The 26,802-nt window shown below is 41.6% G+C and overlaps 1 long non-coding RNA gene across 2 annotated transcripts in view; it reads left to right on the top strand.

The window, feature by feature from the left end:
• The window catches only part of LOC118916693 (uncharacterized), a 40,193-nt gene extending 14,050 nt beyond the window's left edge, over positions 1-26,143 (top strand). Inside the window, exons 2-5 of one of the 2 annotated variants that reach the window (XR_005026489.2) lie at positions 5,140-5,335; positions 15,975-16,130; positions 20,331-20,643; positions 25,856-26,143. This is a non-coding gene — a long non-coding RNA (uncharacterized LOC118916693). The remainder of the gene's footprint in view (positions 1-5,139; positions 5,336-15,974; positions 16,131-20,330; positions 20,644-25,855) is intronic. The other variant, XR_008994521.1, reaches the window with a different exon arrangement.
• The last annotated feature ends 659 nt before the right edge of the window (positions 26,144-26,802 follow it).

The raw sequence follows: 26,802 nt of genomic DNA, 5'->3' as shown, positions 1-26,802 counted from the left end.
TAAAAGATTCAGGCAGGCAGTGTATAATTGCAAACCCCTAAAGTTGTTGGGAGGAACCGCTTGCTCTACTGGCCTGTACAGGGCATTCCTTTCCTGAACATCCTCTCTCTAGTCTTTGTTCCCTGTAAGTGTTGTTTTCAGCAGCATTTCTCACTGTTTCTTTTCAATACATTTCATGGGCCTTCCTTTTCCTGCCACAGTTTTTCCTAGCTCAGACCTTATTTGTTTCTATCAACTTTCAGACTCAATATTCTCTCCTGTTTGGACCTCACATCCCCTGAGTAAGGAAGCCCCAGTGCCTCCAAGAATTAAAAGTCCTAGAATTAGAATCTGGTGCACCATGGTGGCTGACCTAAAGGTTTAATTCTGCCTTTTGAGTGGCCCTAATCCTTGATGGGGGTGACTCACATTGTCAAGTGACTTTATACAGCTACTGGCACATAGTACATGCTCAGTAAAGTTAGATACCATTACTGCTGAGCCAGGCTAGACCTAGCAAGACTTTACCGGATGACAGTGGAGATGAGCAGGTAACTCAGCCCAGGGAATGTGAGGTATATAAGTGAAGTCTGTCTCAGAAATAAACTCAATGTCACCATAGCTTTCCTTGGATCTTCAAGGTTTGTGGTCCATTCCCTTTGCACCTGGGGTACCCAGAGGAGTGCTCCTGGCCTGCCTCTCTAGATGGTGCCCCCTGATTTCCCACCTCTAAGTTGCTCCTGGACGCCTCAACTTTGCTGTAATTAAGTCCAAAAGAAAAGGGCTCTTTTCGTCACTTAGGACCTGTCTCTTAATTCTAGTTTCTGGTGTGAAAGATTTACCCTTACCCGCGGTATTTTACATCATGAAAAGATTCAACTTCTTTCCCTACCTTCCATTCTACATGCAGCTCCTGAGTGTAGAGCGCTGGTCCAACTGTATAATACCTTGCACATGACATATGTTACACACACACAACTACACTTGTACAGTAAGAGAGAGGTGGCTCCCTCATAAGCAGCCTCATGCTTATTTAGAGTATAATTTTAGTATCTGCCTTCCAGGTTGAGAAAATGTCCACTAACTTGTCCCGAGGACTTCAAATTCATGGAGTCACAAAATAATCAATCTTAGAGGGAGGAGAGACATAGAGATTCCAAATCAGAATTTGAGCTCTAGAACTGAATTAAAACCCCAAATTTCCCCCAAAGGAAGTGAATTTGTTAACTTATACTTCAGTGTGATTTCATTAACAGATCAGATTGTGGGAGATTGAGTCTGGTCTGGGAAGAGATACAGTTCAAAAATGAAGATATTGGCCTGAGATGAGAGTACAGAACTGTACCTTGATCTGGTTCATAGAATAGACAGGAGCAAGGCTGGGTGGGCAGCAGCCTTCAGTGAGAGAGAATAGAGCACACAGACCCACGTGATCTTAATTAAGGTCAGAATATTGGTTTGGGAAGACATCAAAACCATCTTAGTACAGGAATGAAGACAAAATTGTGAAACAGGTACACTGTTTGATTACTTCTTTGACCTTAAGGTCCGCTCTCCTTTCCTTTCTTTTCAGATTCTCTTCCTTCTGAAACAACTGTTTCATATATTCAAAATATTTTAATATTAATATAATAAACACCAGTGTACCCACCAGTCAGCTTAAAAAGTAGAACATTTCCACTAGAAACTCGTATGTCTTTCTCTGCTTGCTTATCCCTTCCCCCTCCTGGATGTGACCACTGTCCTGAATTTTGTGCTTTATATTCTCTTCTATTCTATATCCTTTCACAATATATATGTATATAACTTTTGTTTTATGAACTTTACATAAATTCATAAATTCTCACATTATTCAGGTGAATTCTATTCGGTGGGGGAGGGGATTACATGAAGTGCATGAATGCCAGGAGTGACATCAGAGGCCATCTTGGAGGCTGGCTACCACAATGACTATGTCACAGCTTATTTATCTATTTTCTTCTTGTTAATGACTTTAGTGTTATTGCAATAGTATTTCATTTTATTTTTTGCTATCACAAACAGTGCTTCTATGATCATTCTTATTCAGGCTTCCTGGTCAATATGGGCAAGAGTCTCTCTGGAGGAAGACTGCTGGGCCATAGGCCATGCGCATCTTCAGATTTCTCAGCTAATACCAAAATTATCAGCTAATTACCCCAAAGTGGTTTACCAATTTATACTCCCATCAGAAGTGAATAATATTTCCCATGCTCTATATTCTTGTCGATAATTGCTATTGTCAGATTTTAAAATTTATGCCCATCTGGTGGATATAAAATGGTATCTTTTGAAGATTAAAATATGCATTTTTCCAAATTACTAATGAGGTTGAACATCTTTTCATATGTTTATTGCCCATTCGGGCTTCCTCTAATGAGAAATGCCTATTTATGTCATCTTCCCATTTTTCTATTGGGTTAAGTGTCTTTGTCTTACTAATTTGTAGGAGTTCTTTATATATTCTGAATTATCAAGCAGTTTCTGGTGATTGTATGTGCTGCAAATATCTCTTCCCAGTTTGTGCTTTGTCTTTTACTTTTTAATTTGGTTTTCTAATGAACAGAAATTTAAAATTTATTCATTTTTCCCCCTCTGTTGTTTGTGCTGTTTATGTATTGCTTTATTGCTTTTTAAAGACATACTTCCATTGACCGAGGTCATAAAAATATTCACCTACAGTCCTTTAAAAAGTTGCTAAGTTTTGCTTTTCACATGTAGGTCTTTAATCCCAGGGGAACCTGTTTTTGTATGTAGGTAAGGTGGAGATTTAACTATAATGTTTGTTTTTGTATGGATAACCACCTGCTCAAGGTTCCCTCTTCTAACACTTTCTTCATTTGGCTTCAGGGACGTCACACCCTCTGGGTTTCCCTTCCATCTCATTTGTTGCTTCTTGGTCTCCATTGCTGGTTCTCCTTCCTCTGCAACCTCTAAGTGAGGGAGTGACCTGGGGGTGCCCCTCTCCTCTTGTCTGTCTAGATTCTCTCAATATTCCTTCTCTAGATAATTTCATCTAAGTCCATGGTTGTAAGGAACATCTGTATGCTGAACCTTCTGTGTGCATATTTCTACCCTCTTCCTTTGCATCTCCACATGGCTCACTTTGTCCCATCTCTCAGGGCTCCTGTCTGTTGCCATCTCCTCAGAGAGGCCTCCCCTGACCATACCATGTAATTATCAGCATCTGTAACTCTATACACTTACCTTGCTTTATTTTAATTAAAGCATTATCAGTCACTGCCTGACCTTATATTTCGAATCTTTTACATATTGTCTGTCCAGCACTTGAATAGATGTATCATGGACTTTGAATTGTTTACTGATGCATCCCGATGACTAAGAACAGGGCCTGGCATTTTAGAGATGTGCAATAAACGTTTGTAGTAAAAGAAGCAGTGATACAGAGGGAGAACTGTGTAGCACAGAGAAGGCATATAGTGGATCTGTGGCATCTTGCTGCACTGATATAAAGTGACTGTATTGGGGTATGGGTGGGGACGTGATAATATGGGTAAATGTAGTAACCACATTGTTTTTTCATGTGAAACCTTCATAAGAGTGTATATCAATAATACCTTAATAAAAAATAAAAAATAAAAAAAATGAAGCAGTGATAACCTTCACTTGATATAGTACTTCATAGCTTACAAAGGTCTTTTATAATCGTGTTCCTTCTAGCACCAATTTAATCTGCAGAGGTGTGATTTTGCCTAAGTTTGTGACTATTAGAAAAATAATGCCTCTTCCTTTGGCAATCTCACCACTTTTTACTCGGAAATCCTAATTTTATTTCTAGTTCTATGCATTTATTAGGTATGTGATTGTCACTTGAGAAGACTGAACTATGAACATCTCTTAGATGACTTCAGGCCATGCCATCTGTCACTGTTACACATAAAAGGAATGTAGTTTCTGAGAAAGCAACAAACAATTCAAATTAATGCATGTACAGAGGTGTTTGAATGTTAAATCTCAAAAAATGCAGGGCTATTTAGATTAATGGTTCTCAACTGTTTCTTTTCAGCCAAAATACATGCCCAGCTCCTTTGATTTTTATACAACTGCAAACATTTTGGCTGAAAGCAGAATATACTACAAAACATTTTTACTCACCGCCACTGTCAGCAGCTGACTCCCAGATCACAGCCTGCGTTTACGAACGGTTATCTGGCTGACCTGGTCTTTGCTTCAGAACAACACCAAGAGATGTACAGATGATATCCAGACCTCTGTCACCTTACTTTGTTGCTAAGCTGGTAAATCTAGGTAGCTAAGTCCATATAAATATACATTTGGTGAGTTTTGAGCAGCCAGAAAAATTTATTCATTTACTATGTCTGCTGAGGGTTTTTGAGCCTCATACATGAAAATTTGGTTCCTTGTGTCAAATTACTGGTTTGCACTCTGACTCATTCCACAACACAAATAGAATGCATTTGTGCATATAGCTCCCTCAGGACACAAAAAGGAACTTGAGGATGATATTAAAATAGATTTCTCATTCTCTGAGAGTTCAGTGGGCTGGTTATGTTATCGAAAGTTCTGGCACTGAAGGTCAGGCTCTACTGGGTGCTGACAGTTCACAATCTCAAAGCACATATTCAAGACAATGTGGGAAATATTCTGGCACTTGGTGGGGAGGCAGGAAGGCTCTAAGGTCTGTTGACAGAGCTGTTGAGGACAGGGATGACAAACTGTAAAGCAGTGAATTCTGGACAGTCAAAGCTTCTTATCAGCAATGCAGCTGATTGTCCTCACAGAAGTCTCCTGCAGAAGTGGCTGAGCAGATTGACAGTGGAACAGAAGCTGAATTAAGAGGAGTGGTTTGCCTGGGGGACTAAAATAGCATAACACTAATCTTAAGTAAATCCTGAAAAAACAGCTATGTCCAGTGTTCTAGAGATTTGGGGTTCAGAAACGGTACAGGTGTCACCTATAAAGTCTTAGCAGGTACATCAGATACAGTGTATATCAGTCAGGAGAGGCTCATTGCCATAATACACAGTAGCCAAATCTAATTGGCTTAACCAAAAAAAGAGTCACAACCCAATACAGTTTGCTGGGAGGCAGTGGGCTCTGCTCCATGTAGTCATTCAAGGATTCAGGCTTCATTCATCTTGTGGCCCCTCCATCCTCTAGAGCCCTGAAATCTTCAGAAGATTCTCTGCATCCAACCAACAGACAAGGGAAGAAGGACACATGGAGAATTCAAGGAGGGATCAGGGACCACATTCCACTGGCCAACATTAGCTGCATGACCACTTAAGACAAGAGGAACCTGGGAGGTGTAGTCTGGCTGTGTGACCAGGAAGGAGAGAGGACAGTTTGATAATTGGTGAGCCCTAGCAACCTCTGTTATAAATGTTTCATGAAAGAATGAGACTCAGTTTTGAAAACAAACTTGTAAATTTGAGAAAAAACCAAAACAGGACTGACCTTCCATGCAGGTTCAATAGGAGGTCATGTATTTAATTCAATAGTGCTGTTTTTGAATCCAAGATTGGACTAGTGGTTACCAAAAGTAAAGGGGGTGGGGAGTAAAGGGTTTTATGATTAGCACTCATAACATGGGTGAGGAAGGAAGTATAGCACAGAGAATACAAGCAGTGACTCTATAGCATCTTACTACACTGATTGGCAGTGACTGTAACGGGGTATGTGGTGGGAACGTGATAATAGGGGGGAGTGTAGTAAACACAATGTTGCTCATGTGAAATCTTCATAAGACTGTATATCAATGATACCTTAATAAAAAAAATAGTGCTGTTTTCAGAAATGTTCTTTGGCCTCCCATTCTTGGAATTTCCTTCAGAGACAGCACAAAAGCTCATTTCTTCATAGTCACACTGGTTTAAGCCAGACTGAATTTCTGCATCAGTTGAGTGGTCTCCATCCCTGATACCATCAATCTGATGTTTGATTCTAAAGAAAATGCCCTGAGTTGCTCAGATTTTATAGTCAGAAAATATAATTCTCTGCAGAGTGTGAATGAACGAAGAGAAATTAATCTTACAGGGGCATTCTCATTCGTTAAAAGGCAACCTGCTAGAGTGATGTCAGCAAAATGGTAGAATAGTTTTCTACTGTCTTCCCCCTAAAGAACACCAATTTTGACCACTGCTCACTGAGGACAGTGCCGTTTTGGAAGACTAGGCGTCCAGCAGAGAAGCTCCAGCACATCACTGAAGGAAGAAAAATTCAGATTGGGCTTATTGAAGATGGCTAGAGGAATGGTTTTCTTTTTCTCCATCTTTCCTCCTGCAAAGTGGCACAGCTCAGTGTCAAGAGAGACCTTCTGGGCTGGCGCTCTCAAAGGGCATCAAAGGGATGTGACCCTATATACTGTCTCTCCAGCTCCATCAGGAAGCCTGCCCAGGAGCCACTGGGACATCTTGCCTACAGGTTCCTTCAGTACAATAGTAGTGGCAAGATCTTTCAAGGTACTACCAAAATGGAAAACAGACTTCAAGTCTGAAAACCAAGGGTTTATTAACTTACTATGTGGGGACTGTGCTCAGGCAGCCAGTGACCCCATCTGTGATATGAAAACTAACTATTTTCCTATAGGAAAGGGATTTTCCTCTTTATTTTAACACAGCAGAAGCAGAATGCTTTGTGATCAATCTTTCTAAAACTTCCTCTAGTCATGTTCTTTCATGTACAAACACCTTCAAAGGGTCCCTTTTTCTCAAAATCTGAGAACTCTGTACTCTGGCTCCAACCAGCCTTTCTAGGGTGCCCTCCAAGAACTGACACCACACCTTGGGTTCCAAGTGAACCCTATAATCCTGTTTGTGCACCCACCCCTCACTCTCTGCACCTGTGCCCCGCTTCCCTCCCTCCACCTGAAATGTGCCCCACCTCCCTCTCTCATACTACCAGTGGGAATCCCACCCATTCTTCAAGGTCCAGGAAAATTGCCTCCTCCTCTGTGAATTTGCCCTGATCTACCTGACTCCCAATAACGCTGAGTTCTTCTCTTGTGTGGAGTGCTTTATTATTTATGTAATTGCTTTCTCCAATCCCTCACCCCCAGAAGAGTTGATGTTTCTCTCCTTCAATGTTCTGTTCCCCCAAACATCCTAGCAAGATGACTTCTGCCTAGTAAAAATACACTAAGAATTTGTTACATATTTCATGGACTTAAATTGAAGTGAATTAAAGATACCAATATCGTCAATAAAAACCAACTTTTATTGAGCACTTATTAGAGCTAGACCCTGTCTTAAGAATTTTGCATATATTATATACTTTCATTGTCATGTCGACACTTCATATAAGTAATACTTATTTTCTATTTGCCTGACTATTTATAATTAAATTTGGCTATTTTATAATTATTTTATATTTGGCTATTTTATGTGTAACTGTTAATAATGCACTCATAGGTTATGTGTAAGTTCCAAAATTAAGCTAAGTATCAGAGGAAATAAAACAAACTTTCCTATTTAGGTAGACTTATGTTTGGGAATTTCGTATTTTTTTAATTTAGAAAGGCTTTGATTTAAAGTACTTCATGAGTTAAAATAATCAGTGTATTCGAGTCAAAACAATAACAATGCATAAGGGAGGGGTGACAATTAAAAAACTCAGGGAATGGATTGCGCATAGATTGTGCCCAAGGTAACAAAAATACCCAGTATCTTTTCTAATTAGATCATGCTTATCTACTACTTTTTAAAAGTGGCTTTTAAGGAGAAATTGTACAGGATCCCTGCTCTGTGAAATTCTTTTCCGGTTCTCCATGCTTCTCATTGCTAACAGAAGGCACAGGCCAAATTTTTGACCTCTTATCCTTAAGAGTATTCTTTTAATCACATTCTCAGTTATTCTGTCAGCATGTCAGCAAACGGATTTCTATTTTACAGTGAAAACCCCAGAATATTCCTTGACACCTTGAAGCTGTTGATTTTTATAGTCAGTCACGCATAATCATCAAGCTCATTGTTCATTGCCAAGGAGGGGGTGTAACCCCCTGAATCACTCTTGATAGCTACATTTCTGCAGTAGCTTTTTTTTGGTGGTAAAATACATATGATATAAAGCTTACCATTTTAACCATTTTTAAGTTTAAGAAGTAGCATTAAGTACATTCATATTGTTGTGCAACCGTCAACACCATTCATCTCCAGAACCACCATCCAAGCTCCTGTCTCTACAAATATGGCTATTCTAGGTACCTCGTGTAAATAGAATCAAGCACTAAATATATTTTTTTTTTATTTTAAAGTTTTTATTAAGGTATGATTGATACACACTCTTATGAAGGTTTCACATGAAAAAACAATGTGGTTACTACATTTACCCATATTATCAAGTCCCCACCTATACCCCAATGCAGTCACTGTCCATCAGTGCAGCAAGATGCCACAGTTCACTATGTGCCTTCTCAGAAGCACTAAATATTTCTAAATCATGTCTTATCTTAAAAAAAAAAAACCCCAACAACCTCACTTTATATGTTGTAAGTCTTAAGCATCTTTGACTAAGCAAGTTGGTTGAGTTCATTTGAAATCCTAAATAAATCTCCCCTCCAACCCCCACCCCTAAAACAGAATTGCAGATAAGGAATTATTTAACCTGTATGTGTATGAAAACTCCTCATCAACATGGTCTAGTGCCATTTGGAGTCTCTGAAGATGTTTCACTTCTTAGTCAGTAGGAAATAACCCAAGAATTCTGGGATCTCTCCAATTTCTAGGAAAGGAGGAATTCATGCTTTTTAATTGTTAAAGTAAAAGGTTTTGGTTTTGTTTTCTTCCATTACCATCAGTTTGGGAGAATATTTCCTGAGGGGAGCACACATTTTTTTCTTTTTCACATTGAATCAAATGGCTAAAGTTAACTGGTTAAAAACTTAAGGATTCTTTTAGAGGTAGTCTAGTTTTACCAGAAACGAATGACTGATTTTAGTTTGGCTCAAACATGTTATTAGAAAAATTCAGTTTCTTCCTGGTTTTATGTAACAATTATTGTTATACAGACTCCTTTTTAGTTTCTAAATGTAAATTTAGACAAATGGAGCTACTTGCTTTGGTTCAAATACCTCTTTCTCTTCAGCAGACTCCAGTCTTGGCTTCTCCCAGCACTTCTGGAAGCTTTTTGCACCGAAAATATCTCCTTGGCACTCAGGTATATGCAAGATGTAGGTGTGGGGGAGTGTCCTGGTTAACTTTGTGCGTCAACTCGGCCAGGCCGTGGTGCCCAGATATTTGGTTAAATATCATTCTGGCTGTTTCTGTGAAGTTACTCTTTGGATGAGGTTCACATTAAATCAGTGAACTCTGAGTGAAGCAGAGTGCTCTCCCTAATGCCAGGGGGCCTCCTCCATCAGCTGAAGGTGTAAGACAAAAAGACTGACTCTCCTCTGAGCAGGAAGGAATTCTGCCAGCAGATGGCCTTCAGACTCAAACTGCAGCGCTTACTGAGCTGCCAGCCTGCTAGCCTCCCTCATCAGATTTTGGATGCCCTGAGCTTCCACAGTCCCATGAGCCAATTCCTTAAGACAAACCTTTCTACCCTATCCTATATCTATCTCCTGTTGCTTCTGTTTCTCATGGGGAGGAGGAGTTAGTGCCTCATGGAGCATCCCTCGATCCAATGGGAGACTAGAGTTTTGGATAAAGGCTTCCCCCTTCTAAGAGTCTCAGGTGCTTGATATGGCTCCTTAGCAGGTCTCAGTGGGATCCAGCCTCAGTACGTCACTGGGTTGGGTGGGGCTGACCCCAACACCTGGCTCCTGACCCAAGCCAATGATTGGTTTAGAAGGGGCCCACTGCCTATGCCAGGCCAATTAGTCAGAAAGCATCATGCCGAGAATTATGCTAGCACCACCAGGGGGAAAAGCATGCATTTCTCCCCTGCAAGCTTGCAAAATTATTATATGTAAGCCTAAAAATGTGATAGGTGTCTTGACTCCAGTTGAAGCGAGCTTAACTTGCCAAAGATTGAAATGCAGAGGAAAGCAGAATGTGTGTATGAGAGACAGAGACACAAAGAGGCACAGAGACACATGCAGATGGACGTGTCAGGGTGTCTGAATACGGAACCAAGTTCATGGATGTGGAGATTTAATTGCTCTTTGATCTCATTCTACCCAAATTTCTTCACCTTCTTCCCCTCAAGATAGCCAGGAAGCCAGTCTTATTGCTTTCTTGATTACCTTCTGGCTTTGCACCAAGTGAGACTGAACTGAATTGTCGGCAGATCTCTTACCTCAGTAGTAAAATGTAGATCAGAGGTCCAGACTTCATCAAAATGACTCCTCCCCCTTTGGGATACAAGGGAAGACCTTACAAACACAGACCTTCTGGAGGACAGCTGCTTGGCTATCCTAGCCCATGATCTGTATCACCCTTCTTCCCGTGACCCCTGAGGTGTTGGTTTCCCTACACCAGTAGAGTGTCCTACGGTTCAGTTCAGCTCTGACACTAACTACCAAGTAAGTGCAGCCCCACAAGTTAAGATGTGTTCAGTTCTATAAGACCACTGCCACTTCTGATGCCAGCCTTACATCCCCAGGGGCCATCTGCACCTCTGTCCAACTCAGCTGCAAATTCAGGAGTTCTCACATGCCCCCCACCCCCACCATGTTTGATAATGCGCTGGAACGACTCACAGAACTCAGGGAAGTGCTATACTTATAATTATCATTTTATTATAAAGGATACAGATGAACAGTCAGATGGAGAGGTCCAGAGGGCAAGAGCTTCAGTTACCCTACGTAATCGTTCACCAACCAGGAAGCTCCTGTAAACCTTGTTCAGAGTTTTTAAAATCAAGGTTTCATTACAAAGGCATGACTGATTAAATCATTGGCCGCTGGTTAGTACACGCAATCTCCAGCCCTTCTCCCCTCCCCAGAGGTTGGGGGTGGGGCTGAAAAGTCTGACCTAATGGTGTAGTTGGATTTTCCAGCAACCTGCCTCCATTCTGAAGCTACCTACCTGCCACCAGAGGCACATCATTAGCATAACAAAGACTCTTGTGTGTCTTAGGAAATTTAAGGGTTTTTGAAGCTCTGTGCCAGCAACCAGGGCCAAAGATCAAACAGTATTTTATTATACCACACCCTTCTTTCAGGATTTCCAGCCTAAGTGCTTGGTCGCTAGGCTGGAGGAAAAGATCCTGGCTGCAGAGGGTCACAGTATAGCCCAATATAGGCTCTTGTACTGGGAGCCCCCTCTTCTACCAGCGATCAGTGCAACTGACTTACTTTTTGTAAGTGAATGAGCAGACACACTTACCAAGGTAAGCATTAATATAGGTTCATAAAAGGAAAGATATTATTCTTATTAATATGACCTTAAGCTTTATGACCTCTTTGTGCTAGACATGGAGATTCAGAGCTTATACCTCAACCTTCCGCCACTTTAAGGAAGGACTTGATGCCCAGCTGCGCGGAGCAGGGTCAGCAGGCAGCTCCATCAGGGTCAGTTTCAGTGCAGAGGGCCACCCCGCCTGAGTTCATGCCCCACCTGGGCCAGTCCAGGTCTATGAGTGAGAATACAGGCCCAGCCATTTCAGCCCAATGCAAATGTAACTCCAGGGAGAAAATAAGTTCCCAGCCTGAGGCAAATTACTTTCCAAGCCAAATTCAGTCAAAGGGAGAAATAAAGTGGGAGAAACCCATTTATTGCTTACAAGCAGTTGTCTACTTCTGCTCGCCTGTGTCTCTCACAACCCAGCTGCAAAAAGGGACTCCACCCAACCTCTCTAGTCCAGATATGCCTTCGCTCCCCCAGTAATCACCTATTGATATGGAGATGGACTAATTCTCTCCACCCCTTGGAAACACCTACTTGTACAGAGATGCACTGAGGCCAGGCAAGAGATTCTGGAATTACTGCAATTTTACTCACAGTAAGACAACTGTAATGGGCAATACTCATTCCAGAGCAACCCATCAGGCTGGCCAAGGTTTTGTTGGGTCTGCATTGCATTTCAACTTTTTCCTCTCTGTCTAACCCTCTTTTCTCTCTGCAGGACAGGTGCCCATCCCTATAAATATCTTGCCCCCAAACTCCACCTCAGTATCTGCTTCCAGAGCACTTACCCTGTGACATCTTTGCAAAACCATAAGCATGGTGCATTCAGCTGAGAAGGACCTGGCCTCTTCCTGAACCTGGCTTCAAGAGTAACTGAAATAGCTGGAATGGCTCTGCCTCACCAGCTGGCATCAGTGGTCCCAACTCCAGTTACATTACTTTTGACTCCAAATTTCCCCTTGTTTAGAACAGAACCACTCAAGATTATTGTCATTTCCCTTAACAGTGATAATCTCAAATATTGTTAATTCCCTTAACAATGATATTCCTCTCCCTGAATGGTTCTTCTTCCTTCTCCTAGTCAATTGGAGTTGCTTTTGAGGAAACTGGATCGTTTAAAAAATAAATGACCACTTTAAAAACAAAGTGTTTTAGGGGCAGAAACAAAGTTATCTGGGAACTGTCTACTTGTGAAAACTTCACTTCCATGGTCTCACCTTAACAGAGAAGCATTTCAACCTAAAACTCTTGCTCTAACCTTTCTCTTAATAAGCATGTAGCCTGTTGTTCAAGGTCTATCGTCAGTATCATCACCTGTTACAGAAGCATATAAATTCCATGTTCAGCCCAGTCAACCTATTTGATCTCTGAGCGCTGGGCCCATCTCTGAAACCATACTCCTGTGCCCCTGCTGTACTCATAGCCCTCCTCTGGCTGCAAGTACTTTCATCTTTCAATTCCCACTTCAAGTCCCTCCTCCATGAAGACTCCCAACCTTCACTGATATTTTTTATTCCCTGCACTCCTGTATTTCTGAGTCCTGCGCTACCTTGAACCATCTGTTACTCTTTCATGTAACTGCCCGTCTCCCCGTCTCAACTGCATACATACTTGCAACTTCCAGAGAGTCTTATGCTCAGTATGTATTTGTTGCTTTTACTTTCCCTGACCCCTATTTCACCCACAAGGGTAGATATTTCAGCAACTTCTGCCACATGATAAGCCATCCACAGTCCCGGGGGTTGACTGAGCTCATCTGGGAAGTTTTCACTTGGGGTCTCTCATGCAGTCACAATCAGATGTCAGCTGGGGTCTCAGTCATCTGAATACTCACCTGGGCTGAACATCCAAGGTGGCTCACTCTCCTGACATGCAGAGGAAGGTGGCTATTGGCTGAGAGCTCAGCTAGAGCTGTTAACCAGAGCACCCATCCATAGCCTTGCCACGTGGCTCCTCAGAGCCTGACTGCTGTGGGCGAAGCAGTGGGGACCTTCCCTCTTCTTCAGGCACTCAAGTCTAGCAGAGCCGTCATGCTCTTCCTAACTTGCCATCCTGTATTCTCCACTTGAAACTGATAGTCTGGGGTCCCAGATGTCCTCTAGGTCTCTTTAGTGCCCTACACACCTGTTTGGCAAGGGGAGAGTTAATTCTAGTCAATTTATGTCAAAGTTGAGTTACTCAACAGGTCTTCTTAACCTTCTTTAAAATAAAGTATCTGAACAGTAGCCAGCTAGAGATAATACGTTCATGCCAGAGAGACTAATTCCAGCAGACCAGGGAAGACAGCCTTAGAAGCCAGCAGGAAAGAGTGGTCCGCACCCCTCCCCCATCCCCTCAGCACTGCACTTGCTCAGTCTACCTGAGGTAGCTCTGCTGCTCCTGTTCACCAATGTGTAGTCACATGGCTGCTCCTAGACTTGATCTCACTTCAGATATGGCAGCGCATCAGGAAATAAAACAGGCTTCATGAGAAAAACCAGGAACTAGGCAAAATGATAGCAAAAGAGTTGGTAATTCATGTCAATAGTTGAACTAAATGGTTGGTTGGCAGGTGCTCTTCAGCATGTCCAATAATGCTGTGCATAAATTTTGCTGTCAAAGGAATACATGGAAAAGATAGATGAAGAGACTCTCAGAGATTTCCTTGAGAATGGTTTAATTCTCAGAGATCATCCCTAACATTGTTTTTCCCCTTTAATTAAGAATCTTTCCCACTGCTTGCCAACACCCATTATGTTGTATAGAAGCATTAATCATTCATGTGGAATTTTATGTTTTCAAAGTCTCTGAGAAAATCAACCCTCTTCCCTGCTCCCATCAGCTGAGCTCACAGACCACAGTCCTTTGGACATGTACAAACCTGTCTGATATTTTTGTTATTAGGTTACCAGGCCAAACTGCTAAACTAACTCGACTTGTCAGTTAAATACCTGTGAATTCAGGGAAAACCAGTCAAACTCATTTAAATCAATCCCAGACACAGAGATGGGTCAATGTGTCCCCATTTATTTCATAGCCCCCAGGAGAGATCACAAGCCGGGTGAGGTCATGACATTGCAGGTATTGTGTTAGCTCTCTCGGTCTCCATGAGTATATGCAACATAGTAATGACAGTTTCAGACACACTAAATATATAGTTTGACTCAGTATTTCACTTTGATGCGAAGAACCTCAGTATACAATGAATGACAAGACCTGAACGTGTATCACCTTACGAAACCAGGCACGTAGAAGCATGTTTGCAAACAAGTTAGAGACTTGCTCCTCCTAAAATCTTGCCCATCTCAGTCAGTGGCATCTTTGTCCATCTGGTTACTCAGGCCAAAGCCTCAGTCAACATCTCTCACCTTATCCACCCCACCCCCACCCCCACCACCATAGTTAATACATCAGCCAAGCTCTGGCTTCACAATACATCTGTCTTCAAATCTACCACTTATCATCACATCCCTTACATCAATCTGGCCCAAGCCGCCTGACCCTCCTATGCAGAGTTGCAGTAGTCTCCTATAGACTCCTAACTTGTTAATATGTGTAAGTCCCAAAATTATTTTTAATTTCTGGAAGATAAAAAAATACTATAACAAAATGAATGACAAATGGCTAAACAGGAAAAATATCACACACACACAAGTTTAGACTCCTTAATATGTAAAGAGCTAATAAGAATATTGTTTTTAAAAATACATTTAAATAGACAAATGGTCAAATTGAGCAGTTTGTAATAAAGAAAATATAAATCATTTAAAAAACGATAAGCTCAGTTTCTAACAAGAGAAATAGAAACACAAAGTTGAATGAAATGCTGTTGACATGTAAAAAATTGGAAAAATTCAAAAATTTTAATAACAGCCTGATGGTGATAAGGGAATTAATGTTGGTGGGAGGACAATTTAGAAAGTACCACCAAATATTCAAATGTATATACTTCTTGACTGAGTAATTGTACATCTAGAAATCTATTTTACAGCTATATTTGCATATGAGCTTAAAGATACAAATATATATTGCAGTAACAAACAAAAAAAAAAACCCAGCCAAATGCCCACTGGCAGCGAGCTGGTTAAATATGTTCAGTACATCCCTTGAGTGGAATACTATGCAACAATGAAAAAGAATGAAACAAAATGATGGCATCGGTAAGAGAAAATTTCCTAGATATATTATTAAATTGTAAAAAGCAAGATGCAGAAGGGAATATATAATATGCTATCATGTTTACTTTACAAATATTAGTGGGAAATGTACATATATTCCTTGCATATGCACACACTGTTTCTGGAAGGGTATATAAGAAACTGATAACAGTGGTTACCTTGGGAAAGGTGACCTGAAACTTTAGGGTGAAGAAAAGAAGACTGACTTTTTACTGTATTTCCTTTGTTGTGGTGTTTGAATTTATACCATATTTGAGAATTACCTGTTTTTAAGAAACCATTATTATCATTAAAAAAATTTTCCCATGAAAGGAGTTAGACTAATAATCTTATTTTGGTAATATGAATTTAAATTCAGAAAGAAAAGAACTTGTAAGATTCTGTCATTAAAAAAAATTAGTAATATTAGTAATTAATAAAAGTAACTAGTATTTTTAAATATTTAATTAAATACTAATTAAAAACTAGTAATTAGTAATATTTTCTTTTCAAGTGTGAGATTTTTACCTAAAGAAAAAACTTCACTCCTTCTATGTCTTTTCATTTTCAGAATTATGATGTATAAACTAATACTTCAGACAAAATAATATCCAATATTTATGGGCACTGTGCAAAGTGCTCCAAAATAATGGTACTGTTCGTATCCCCGTTATGGATGGAGGACGGACAACTTAGAAGGATTAGTTTGCTGCAGGTCACAGAGCTGGTAAGTTATAGAGTGGAGGCAAATCTAAGCAGTCTGACAACAGAGCCCACATTCTTCACCACGGCACGGTTTACTTACTGTGTTATTAATGACTCATTTGTTTCACACAAACCAGTCCTTAAGGGTACATAATTTCCAATTCAAAACAAGTACTTGTCAGAAAAGAATCTAACCTCAACTGTAGGAAATGAAAACGGAAATTTTTTTATAAGTAAATTTGTAAGTCTCATAAATAAAGTCATAATATTGTTTCTGATATTATGGTCAATGATTCAGAAACACAAAGATACAGACATTTGAATAACAATTGGGAAGTATGATCAGAGGGTTATATGTACAGTACACGCTATGTTTTGTGTTTATATTCTTGACCTTCATGAATCTTAAAGTAATAAAGACAGTGTTTTAGGTCAGTGTGAAGGATTGAATTGTGTCCCCCAGAAGATATGCTGAAGTCCTAACTCCTATTACCACAGATTGTGAGGTATTTGGTCTTTACAGAGGTAATTAAATTAAAGTGAGGTCATTAGGGTGGACCCTCACCCAATGGGACTGGTGTCCTTATAAAAGGGGAGATGACACAGACAGACATGCACAGAAGGAAGACGGTGTGAAGAGACAAGGGGAGAAGCTGGCCATCCCCAAGCCAAGGACAGAGGCCCAGAGCAGGTCCTTCCCGCACAGACACCCACCCCCCTGACCTGCGAACGTGACCTCATCTGGAAGCAGGGCCTTTGCAGACATAATCAAGTTAAAATGAGGCATGCTCGTTAGGGCATGGGCCCTAACCCAGTAGGACTGGTGTTCTTAAGAAGAGAAGACACCCAGACAGAGGGAGCAGGCCACGTGAAGACGGGGCAGAGGCTGCGGTGACGCGTCGACAAACCAAGGCAGGCCAAGGACTGCGGGCAGTGCCAGAAGCTCAGGGAAAGGCACAGAACGGATTCTCCCTAGGTGCTGCCGCACAAGCGCACCCCACCCCAAGCCCTGATTTCAGACGTCTGGCCTGCAGAACCAAGAGAGGACACTTCGGAGCTTTAAGCCCCCAGCCGTTGCAGTAGCACCTGCGGCAGGAGCGCCGGGAAACAGACTGCGGTCGGCTGCCTGGAATCGGGTTGGTGTGGGACTCATGACTTAAGGAAGCGCTCCTGGCGAGACCGTTAACGGAGGGGCGGGAGAGCAGACAGGGAAGGGGACCCACGGGAGCCCAGCCACGTTCCACAGGCGGTGGTGTCACCTGGGGGACTCTGGAGTGTGAATGATGCCTGGGGTGGGCCAGGGTTCCTGCCCCAGCGGACACAGCTTACAGACCACCCCTGAGGGACCTGCAGGCCGGAGGGGTCCGGTGGGGTCCGCTAACCAGAAGGTAGCTCTCCATCAGAGTGCCTCACGCATTGCTTGTTAAAATCAAAAGCATCCCAAAGAGGGGAATAAAAAAAATGGTAAAAATGGATGTGAGGGATGAAGGCAGAGCAACAGCATTGTCCAGCCCATCAAATGATCTGGTCTGGGACTTCTGGAGTCCAGGAAGCTGGAAGCTGAGTGCCATCCCTGCTACTGACCTGGGTAAACTTCGGGAACATACACTTGTATCTTGGGCCTTCGCTGACTCTTCTGTTAAAAGGAGATGATGATGCTTTTACTAATTTTCTTACAGAATGTTTGCTCTCAGGATTGATATTCAGTGCAGTTACATACTGATTGTTAAAACCTAAATAGTTCTGTATTGAGTGGTAAAAATTCACTTCTCTGGGGCCCCTAGATGCTTCCTGCTACTTTAGTCACTTCTCTGGAACCCCTGGACTTTTCTACAATTCAGCAACTAAAGTGCTGGACATAGCTGGGGTTCTCCTAAATGCTACGGTCAGTGTTCTTTCTTAGTTGGCTGTTAAAGACTTCGACTATCATCCCAGATTAAGCACGTACCTAATCCGGTGATAGGAACAGTGAGAGGAAGAAAAGAATTAGACAGTCCCTGTCTCCAAGAAGTTTAAACTTAGTGGAAGTGGGAACAAACACAGATTAAATAATTAGGAATAAGTATGTGCTAAACTCTGACTTAGTTCATTTGAGCTGCTGTAACAAAATACCATAGACTGGGTGACTCAAAAAACAATTGTTTCTCACAATGGAGCCTGGACAGTCCAAGATCAAGACATCAGCAGATTCAGAGTCTGGTGAGAACCCTGTTCTAAGTTCACAGACAGCCATCTTCTCACTGTGTCCTCGCATGGCAGAAGGGGTGAGGTCACTTTCTGGGGTCTCTTTCATAAGGGCACTAATCCCATTCACGGGGGTACCACCCTCATGGCCTAATCAACTCCCAAAGGCCCTACCTCCTGATTCCATCACATCGGGGATTTAAACTTCAGTGTATTCATTTTGAGAGAAACATTCAGGCCATAACCACTCGGCAATTTTGACACATAAGAAGTGAACATTTTCTGGAAAAAAGTGTACAAATATGGTACAAGGGTACAGTATTATCTTCAGTGTTCCTGAATGGTTGAATCCACCCATGGCCCCTAGATTCAGTAGGGCCCCAGGATTTTCAAATGTCCATCACTGTCAGTGGTTTAGGTTATGTCATTTCCACCACTTTTACTACATTTTTCACAAACTTATGAGCTCTTCTGACATTGTATATACAGATACAACTAAATATAATATAGAAGAAACATGTAAAATTCTGTAATCAGTATTTTCTATAATATGATCAATGGCATGTTAGTTTCCAGTACAAAGAGACTTTCTCAGAGGAAAAATAAAATAGCCAATGTAAGGATGCCTGCGATTTCCTCTGAATTATTCCAAGCCAAATGAGTGGAAAAGGGAAAAGAAGATGGTGGAAGGCCTGCAATCTTCCTGTAAGGCTTTGAACTGTAAAATTCATTCCCACTTTGGTGTCCGAGCTTGACCCCAGACCAAGAAGACTGGCTTTTGAATGAAACCACACAGATTGACCATTTGGGTTGCATTTGGCTAAGGGTTTACCTCAGTTTCCATTTTCTCAAGGCCTATTGAGGTTCAAAGAGGACAAATACAGTAAGAGAGTGATTAACTAGAGCCTAGGACCCAGTTTAGAATAAAGTAGCAGGCATCAGGGAGATTCCTAACCTGGTATTTTGCATAGACTTTGGAAAATAATTTGGGAAAACTATGAACCCCTTCACATAATTTTACACTGATATCTTATTGTTTTCATCCTAAGTTTGCCATTTCTGACATATTATAAATATTAATGATTTAATTCTTAAACTGTCACATCACCTTCAAAAACACCCAATGGAATCTAAATACCATAGCAATTTAATATTTATATCATCCATTTTAAAAATACAGATCTTTAACCATTGGACAGTTCACATTTGTTTCTTATTTCCCCTCAAACTCCTATTTCTTTTTTACTTCTTCCTTAGAAGTTTATCCTAATGTAATTTTTTATGCTTGGAAGTTTTTTTGTTTGCCTTTTTATGATACTTTGCAACAGATACATGACTATACATTTAATTTAACTTTCCATGACTATAAAATTGAAAGTAATAAAAATTTCTTTTGTATGATATACTCTATTCTTAGTTTGCAATTCATTAAAAGAACAAAAATATATTACAAACATTGATAAATGATAGATAAAGTACAGTTTAATGAAGAGGTTGCCTCAAACTGGAAACAGCTTAGGTGTCCCTCAATAGAGGAATGGAAAAACCAGCTATGGTGTAATCATACTGTGGAATCCTACTTAGCAACAGAAAGCAGTGAACTACTTATACATGAAGCAACATGGATGAATCTTAAAAACATTATTCTGACTAAGAGCATTCAGTCACAAAAGAGCACATATTGTATTGTATGATTCCCATTTATGCAGTTCTAAAACAGACAAAACTAATCAATGGTGGGAGAACAGAACCATGGTTTCCTCTGGAGTGTATTTGGGGCGGGGACTGATTAGGACACGGTATCAGGGAACTTTCTGATGATGGTAATGTTCTGTATCTTGATGCAGGTTTGAGTTTACAGGTGTATGTGTTTGCTGAAACCTACATAGCAGTTCACGTGAGATTTGAACATTTCAATGTATATTGATTTTATCTTAAAAGATAATGTTTTGAGGCAGTAAATTAGCTTCCTATTGCTGCTGTAACAAATTACCACAAACTTAGTGGCTTAAAATGACCCAAAGTTATTACCTTACAGTTCTGGAGGTCAGAAGTCCTAAAATCAACATGCTGGCCGAACTTCATTCCTCTGGAAGCTCTAGGGAAGAATTCACTTCCACATTTTCGCTAGCTTGTAGAGGCTGCGTGCATTCCTCGATTTGTGGCTCCATGTTTCCATCCTCAAAGTACATTACTTCGACCCCTGCTTCAGTTGTCATGGCTGCTCTGACTCTGCCCCTCCTGCCTCCCTCTTATAAGGACTTTGTAATTACACTGGGCCCACCTGGATAACCCGAGATAACCTCCCATCTGCAGGTCTTTAATTATGTCTGCGAAGTCTCTTTTGCCAGGTAAGGTAACATATTCCCAGAGTCCAGGGGTTAGGGTGTGGACATCTTTGGAGGGGCATTATTCTGTCTACTACATTACTTAAACATTAGCCATTCTGTGAATGACGAAAGGGAGATAGTGCCCGCCCCTATGGGCCACAGCGTGGCAGTTACAAGTCATCAGTTCTCCGTTATGACACAGGGAGGAAAGCTCGCTGACGCCTCATCTGCTCAGCTTCATGGGCTTACGTAGGTTCTCAGCCTCTGTAGTAAAGACACATTTACCTCCCTGCTCCTCCTCCAGCTTCTTGGAATTCAGGAAGACCAGTGGGTTCTTCCAGAGATACCAAAAGAGACCAGAATCACCCTTCCTCTTGGGTCTCTGATGGTTAATTTTATGTGTTTACTAGACTAGGCCACGGTACCCAGATATTTGGCTAAACACCAGCCCAGATGTTGAGTTAGAGGTATTTTTTCTGTGAGATTAGCATTTAAATCACTAGGTACTGAGTTCAGCAGATTACCTTCAATAATGGGGGGTGTCCTCATCTAATAAATTGAAGGCCTTCAGAGAAAATCACTGAGATCCCCAAGAAAGAGGAAGTTCTGCCTCCACCCTGCCTTCAGGCTCAAGCTGCAGCGTCAACTCTTCCTGGGTCTCCAGGCTGCTGGTCTCTCCTGAAGATTTCAGACTCTCCAGGCCCCTCAGCAGTGCGACCCAGTTCCTTAAAATCTCTCCTTCTGTCTGCGTATATATATTTATATTCCTTTTCTCTGATAAAAACTCTAATACAGGTCCATAGATCTCCACAGGCCAAACCCTCTCCAAGAAGACTTCTCCAGTGTCTCCTGTCCCTCTGCACCTCTGAACCTGTGGGGGACGGTCCTGAGCCGACTTCCTCTAAGAGGAGGGTGGCAGCGCCCAAGGCCCTCTCCCCACCTCCCACGTTCCCCTGGAGCTGTCTGGAGTCGAGGAGGGTGCAGAACATGGGGACATTTAAGGCAACGTTTCCCCAAGATTTGTGTCAGGGTTCTTCTTAAACATGATTTTAAAATCCAGACTTTTGCTAGCTCTCCAGAACTGTATCATTCTCTAATTGAATAACTATGCAGCTTATGTTTTTATCCAAGACATTGATAAAACCATAAAATAGCTGAGAACCAAATATACCCATCCTAGAAACTCTCTCTTTAGGATCCAATTGTTTTTTCATTTAATCCCTCATTTTTCTAAGATCGTATTTTTACAGTTAAGTTTACTTTTGTTCTCATTCTCCTTTGGGGCAGTTGGTGGCTTTTCCTCATGGGTCTCAATTTTAAAGAGAGGGACGCATCCCTCCCTTTACTTCTTAGAAATCCATGTTTTCCTTCCAGGAGATGAAGGGAGGCCTGCCAGGCCCTCTGCCTCTGTACCTGCTCCCTCCCATCTCCTCACGGGCTAACACGGGCTCGTCAAGCTCAGTAAATAACTTCAACCTGCCACTCTCAGCTTTGGGGCCAACCCTATCCTTAGCTGCAGGGAATTTTAAAAGCCTTGTTGAGTGGATGTATTGAGTATGACCAATTTGCCATGTTGCTCGTTTTCTCGACTCTTGGTCCCAGGTCCAGTGACTCAGGTCCTCACTCCCACCTGCTTCTCAGTGCAGAGTCACTTCACTTCGAAGCTTACTTTTGTAGGCTGACAAGGGGCTGTCGCTTCAGCCAGTCGTGAGGCTGCCTGACATTACTGCTTGTCTGGATCATCACGTATTACCCAGTTCCTGCTGCCGTGCCTCAGTGGTCTGCACAACACCCATGCACTACTTCTTTCTACTTCTTTTCTGGAATTCCAAAGTGCTGAACACTGCCCAGTGCATCGGCAGCCACACTCCTCTCGGCAGGCGACGCACTGCCTGCATGGGGTCTCCTCGCTCCCAGCATCTGTCTTCATCCTGTGAGTGTGTTTGGACTCCAGATGCAGAGCCCTCCTGGGCTGACCTGTCCCTCTCCTGCATCCCAAAGCTCCTGTTCTCATAGAAGGGATGTACAATTCGTAGGCTTTTCCAGCAGAGCAGCTCCTCGGAGGTGGGGGCCTCGTTTTGCACATGCTCAATTACATTAAATTCTTAGTTGTTAGGGGGAAAAAATCTGATTTTCACATTCTCATTTCACCTGAAAAAATATGTGATTTCATCAGACTACCTCTCACTAATGGCTTTTATATGGCTCATGGACTACAGAGTTTTGTTCTCTTATAAAAATACATTAGAAAGATTTGAGAGTCTGAAACTGTGATGAAAACCCCTTGTTCTCCTGAGCAAGTGAGGAGAGTGGTCAGGAACATTTTCTTCCAGCTTTCCTCAGACAGCAGCCGGAGAGTCTTCAACAAATTCTTTTTACAGTGTCTGTGACTCATTTCCTCACTTGTAACATAGAAATACTAATGCAGAGCCAGCCAACCTTCAAAGAGTGTTAGGAGAATTCTGGTCACAGAGTAATTAAAACTTTATTTCATATATGGTTTTGGAAGTCCGTGTTTATCATATAATACTCTAAGGTCTGAATATCTTCTCTTCTTTTTGGCTTCCATTCTTGTGACTAGAAAGTGTGAACTATACAGCCTGGGATGGAAAATCACTCCCTCCACAGCACCCTGGGCTGCAGTGTCCATAAAAGGCAACGTGCTGGCTCAAGAAAGTGGATGATTTCATAACTAACCTGTAATCCTAGTTCCTCCTTTCCCATCTGAAAGCACACTGGCACAGAGGAGAGAAAAGTCTCTTTTGTAAAATATGTTTTCATCTCACAGCTCCCTTTCCAGGTCTTCTAGTTGGGAAGGCATTTATTTCTCCATAAGAAGGTTACTTCTCCTGGAAGAACCCTTCGTGGGCATATAGTGCAGCCTCTCTCTCAATGCAGAATTCCCATCTACCAAATTGATAGATGACCTTCTGAGGATTAATTTATTTATTGAGTACCTACTGTGTTCTAGATGTTGTGCCAGGCATCACACATTGGCCAACCCTGAGAGAAAAATTCAAGTGCAAACAGTTTATTTGAGAGAAGGTCCCAAGAAACACTGGACATGGTGGAGGTGAGTTGGGAGGGGAAGGAAGGCAATAAAATGTCCATTATCAAGCAAGTTACCATTGTGGGCAAACAGTGCTCACTCCTGCTAGGGAACTCAGAATCCATGACTCAGAAGGAACCCAACCAAGGCACAAGGGAGCTGGGTTATCTATCCACCAACTCTCCATCTGTCATGGCTCAAGGTGCTTTGAGGGGAGTTAAGTGCCCGGCACTTCTGACTTCCCACATGGCACAGTGTGTTCCCAAGACCAGGAAAAGCCTTCAAGCAGAGATTTTTAGGGGTCATCTGTAAGCAGACTTTGACTTTGGGAGGGAATAACAAGGGGTTTGGTGTGGGGCACCGAAAGCACCTGCTACATGCAGAAAGGCAGAAAGAATTGAGATCTCCTCCCCACTTTTCACCTGAAGGAGGGAACAGGACGTTTACTCCATGAACCCAGTGATGTCCAAGGTGGGGAGGGATACAAGCAAACAGGGGGAAAACACTGGAATAATGTGGATGGCAAGACTCAGGGAACATGTGTAAAACCTAAGTCAAACTGAGGTGAAGATGAGCTGTGAGAAGAAGAACAGGTTTAGATGACTCAGGCCATGACTAGTTGCCAGTAGCCCAGATGATGAGGTCGTCAGGAATGACATGAAATACCAATCTTCCTGCAGCTGTGGTTGGGCGCGAGTTTGTGACTGCTGTGCCCTGGGGGAGAAAAACCTAGGAAGGTAGGGTCAAACCTTGGGCAAAGAGGTTGGAAGGAAGGGCTTCCAACAACAACTCTTTCCCTGGGGAGAGCTGGCTGAAAACATGAATGTCAAGGAGCCAAGCAGAAGGGGCAGCAGGTGGCTAACCAGGGGCTTACAAGTGCAAGGCCTGGACTGCAGCACTTCGCTAGACCTGGCCCTGTTTCACACTGGGTACCTGGCCAGTGCAGGGATGCCAGGACTCACCTAAGGCCACCTGCTTTCATCTCGCAGGAGCCGGAGGAATAACAGTAGCCAGCTGAATTACAGGTTGTTTGGGTTATAAGATGAGTGAGAATTAAGGCTGCACAAAGTCAGAGATCACTGAGGGAGCTGCTGGGTGCTGGGGCAGGGGGGGTGACTGTCCAAGGTAAAGCAGCTTAGAGGGAAGCACTCCAAGGGTTTTCCTCTGGGTGGGACTGAATTTTACCCCCCTTGAACTTTCCCATGGTCCTAGTACTGCCCTTTGGAATTCCTTGATCAGTCCTGAGAAAGTTTTTGGCCCATGGCAGCTAATAAGAACTTCCCTTTGGGTAGGTGTTTATGTTTGTGAGATAGTAGGAAGGTTATGACAAAAATGTTGTGACTAATATCCCCTCCCCTGGTTTCAGCTAGATTGTGCTATTGCAGATAGTTCCAGGGAAAGCAACTCTGCCACGGACACCTGGAGGGCCTGCTCTCCTGCCCAGCTCCTCTTTGCTGACCTCCCAGTTCCCATCTCAAGTTCACAATTCAAGGGCCATCGCAAACAGGACTATCTCTGTTCCTTTGGTCTGCCATTGCAAATCCACCACTGGGACTTCTCCCCATTGTGATGATGCTCAACCTCTTACAGAATTTTAAATGTACTCAGTATTTGTTCAGGCGATCTCTCATTTAAAGAAACATATTTGCTGCCTGCGAACCTACCAATAAGAACTTATATGGATCAAGAAGGGCTTTAATTCATTTTATGTTATCTGAAACATAAAACATAAGGAATTTTTAGACTGAAATGCTCTACTTGTTAGCTGACAAACATATTAGGCTGCCATCTCATTCAACCCAACCTAAAAGGAAAACCAAACAAACAATAAAATAACTATCATTGTTTTAGCCAAAGCAGCATCTTTAAGAATGAATAAGAGTGATGCACACGTATTGGCAAGTATGCTTGGTAAATTTGTATAAATGATACTCTTACACTCTAATTAGAATTTGAAACACTGTTCCTTTTAAAATTGAAGCAAGCCTTTATACTGTTCACTCTCTTTTATAGTACCACTCAACTACATACAGGAGACAATTAGATTAACCTAGGAGTTATAGAAGGGAATTGAAAAGTTTGGCTAAAAGGTCTCGTACAGTTTGAAATAAACATTTTCTATTTCATTTTAATTGCATGTGTATGGATTTCTGAGAAATCAAAATCGATGTTCTCTTATTACAGCAGGTGCCCACTCCAAAGAGAGAAAAAGAACAAGCCACACCAAACACAGAAAAAGGGCAAGAATGAAAATTCCGCAAAAAGGAACTCAGAGGGAGAGATAGGATTATTTTTCTCACCCAACCAAAAAGGGGCTGGAAGAAATGGGGCATTCTCAATATAGAGAATAAACTTCTCTTTTTCAGTTCACCTGTGGTTGTCTCCAACTTTCATTCATTTTACTAGAATTTCTAATAATGTTAAATATCCCAGCAATGAATTTTTAATCATAGCTTTTATTAACAATATAGTTGAAAACTTAAACCTTGGGAATTGACATTCACACATATTCTTCGAGTTTAAGTGTGTATATGTGTGTGTGTGTATAACATATATGTGTGATTTTTATATAATTACATATATATATAACTTTTTATAAATGCTCTTTAATATTACTGACCATGAATCTGACCGTATGTTTTTTAATTGAAGTATCATTGATATACAGTCTTGTATTGGTTTCAAATGTATAACACAACAGTTCAACAGTTAGCCATATTATTAAATCCTCACTCGCTCTAGCTTGGTTACTGTTTATCAACATAGAAAGATGTTTAACTGTATGTGTTTTTAATGTGAATATATTTCTTTTCTAAATGGTCTTTCTTCTTTTCCCATTTTCTTAGGGAATTCCATTTCCACTAATTCCCAATATACCAAAAAAGGAACCATTTTTAAAGTTAGGTTAAAAATATTCTTTCTTTTCTTTTAATACTCTTAAAAACTGACATAAAAGTAGGTCATGTCCTACTTCTACAAGACAGCCTGTGCAGACGGAGGAATACATGAAGGAAGTTGTAGTTTAAAAAGTCATTCACTATCCTCTATTTTCTAAATGTTGAAATATTAAAGCTGAAATCATCCCTATAAATGATTTTGCTTTTTGTAGAGGAGCAAATGTGGGTTTATAT

The sequence above is a fragment of the Manis pentadactyla genome, chromosome 17 (genome assembly GCF_030020395.1).
Source record: "Manis pentadactyla isolate mManPen7 chromosome 17, mManPen7.hap1, whole genome shotgun sequence".
Lineage (NCBI taxonomy): Eukaryota > Metazoa > Chordata > Mammalia > Pholidota > Manidae > Manis > Manis pentadactyla.
The sequence above is the reverse complement of the archived record's forward strand: the minus strand, read 5'-3'. Positions and strand labels throughout refer to the sequence as shown.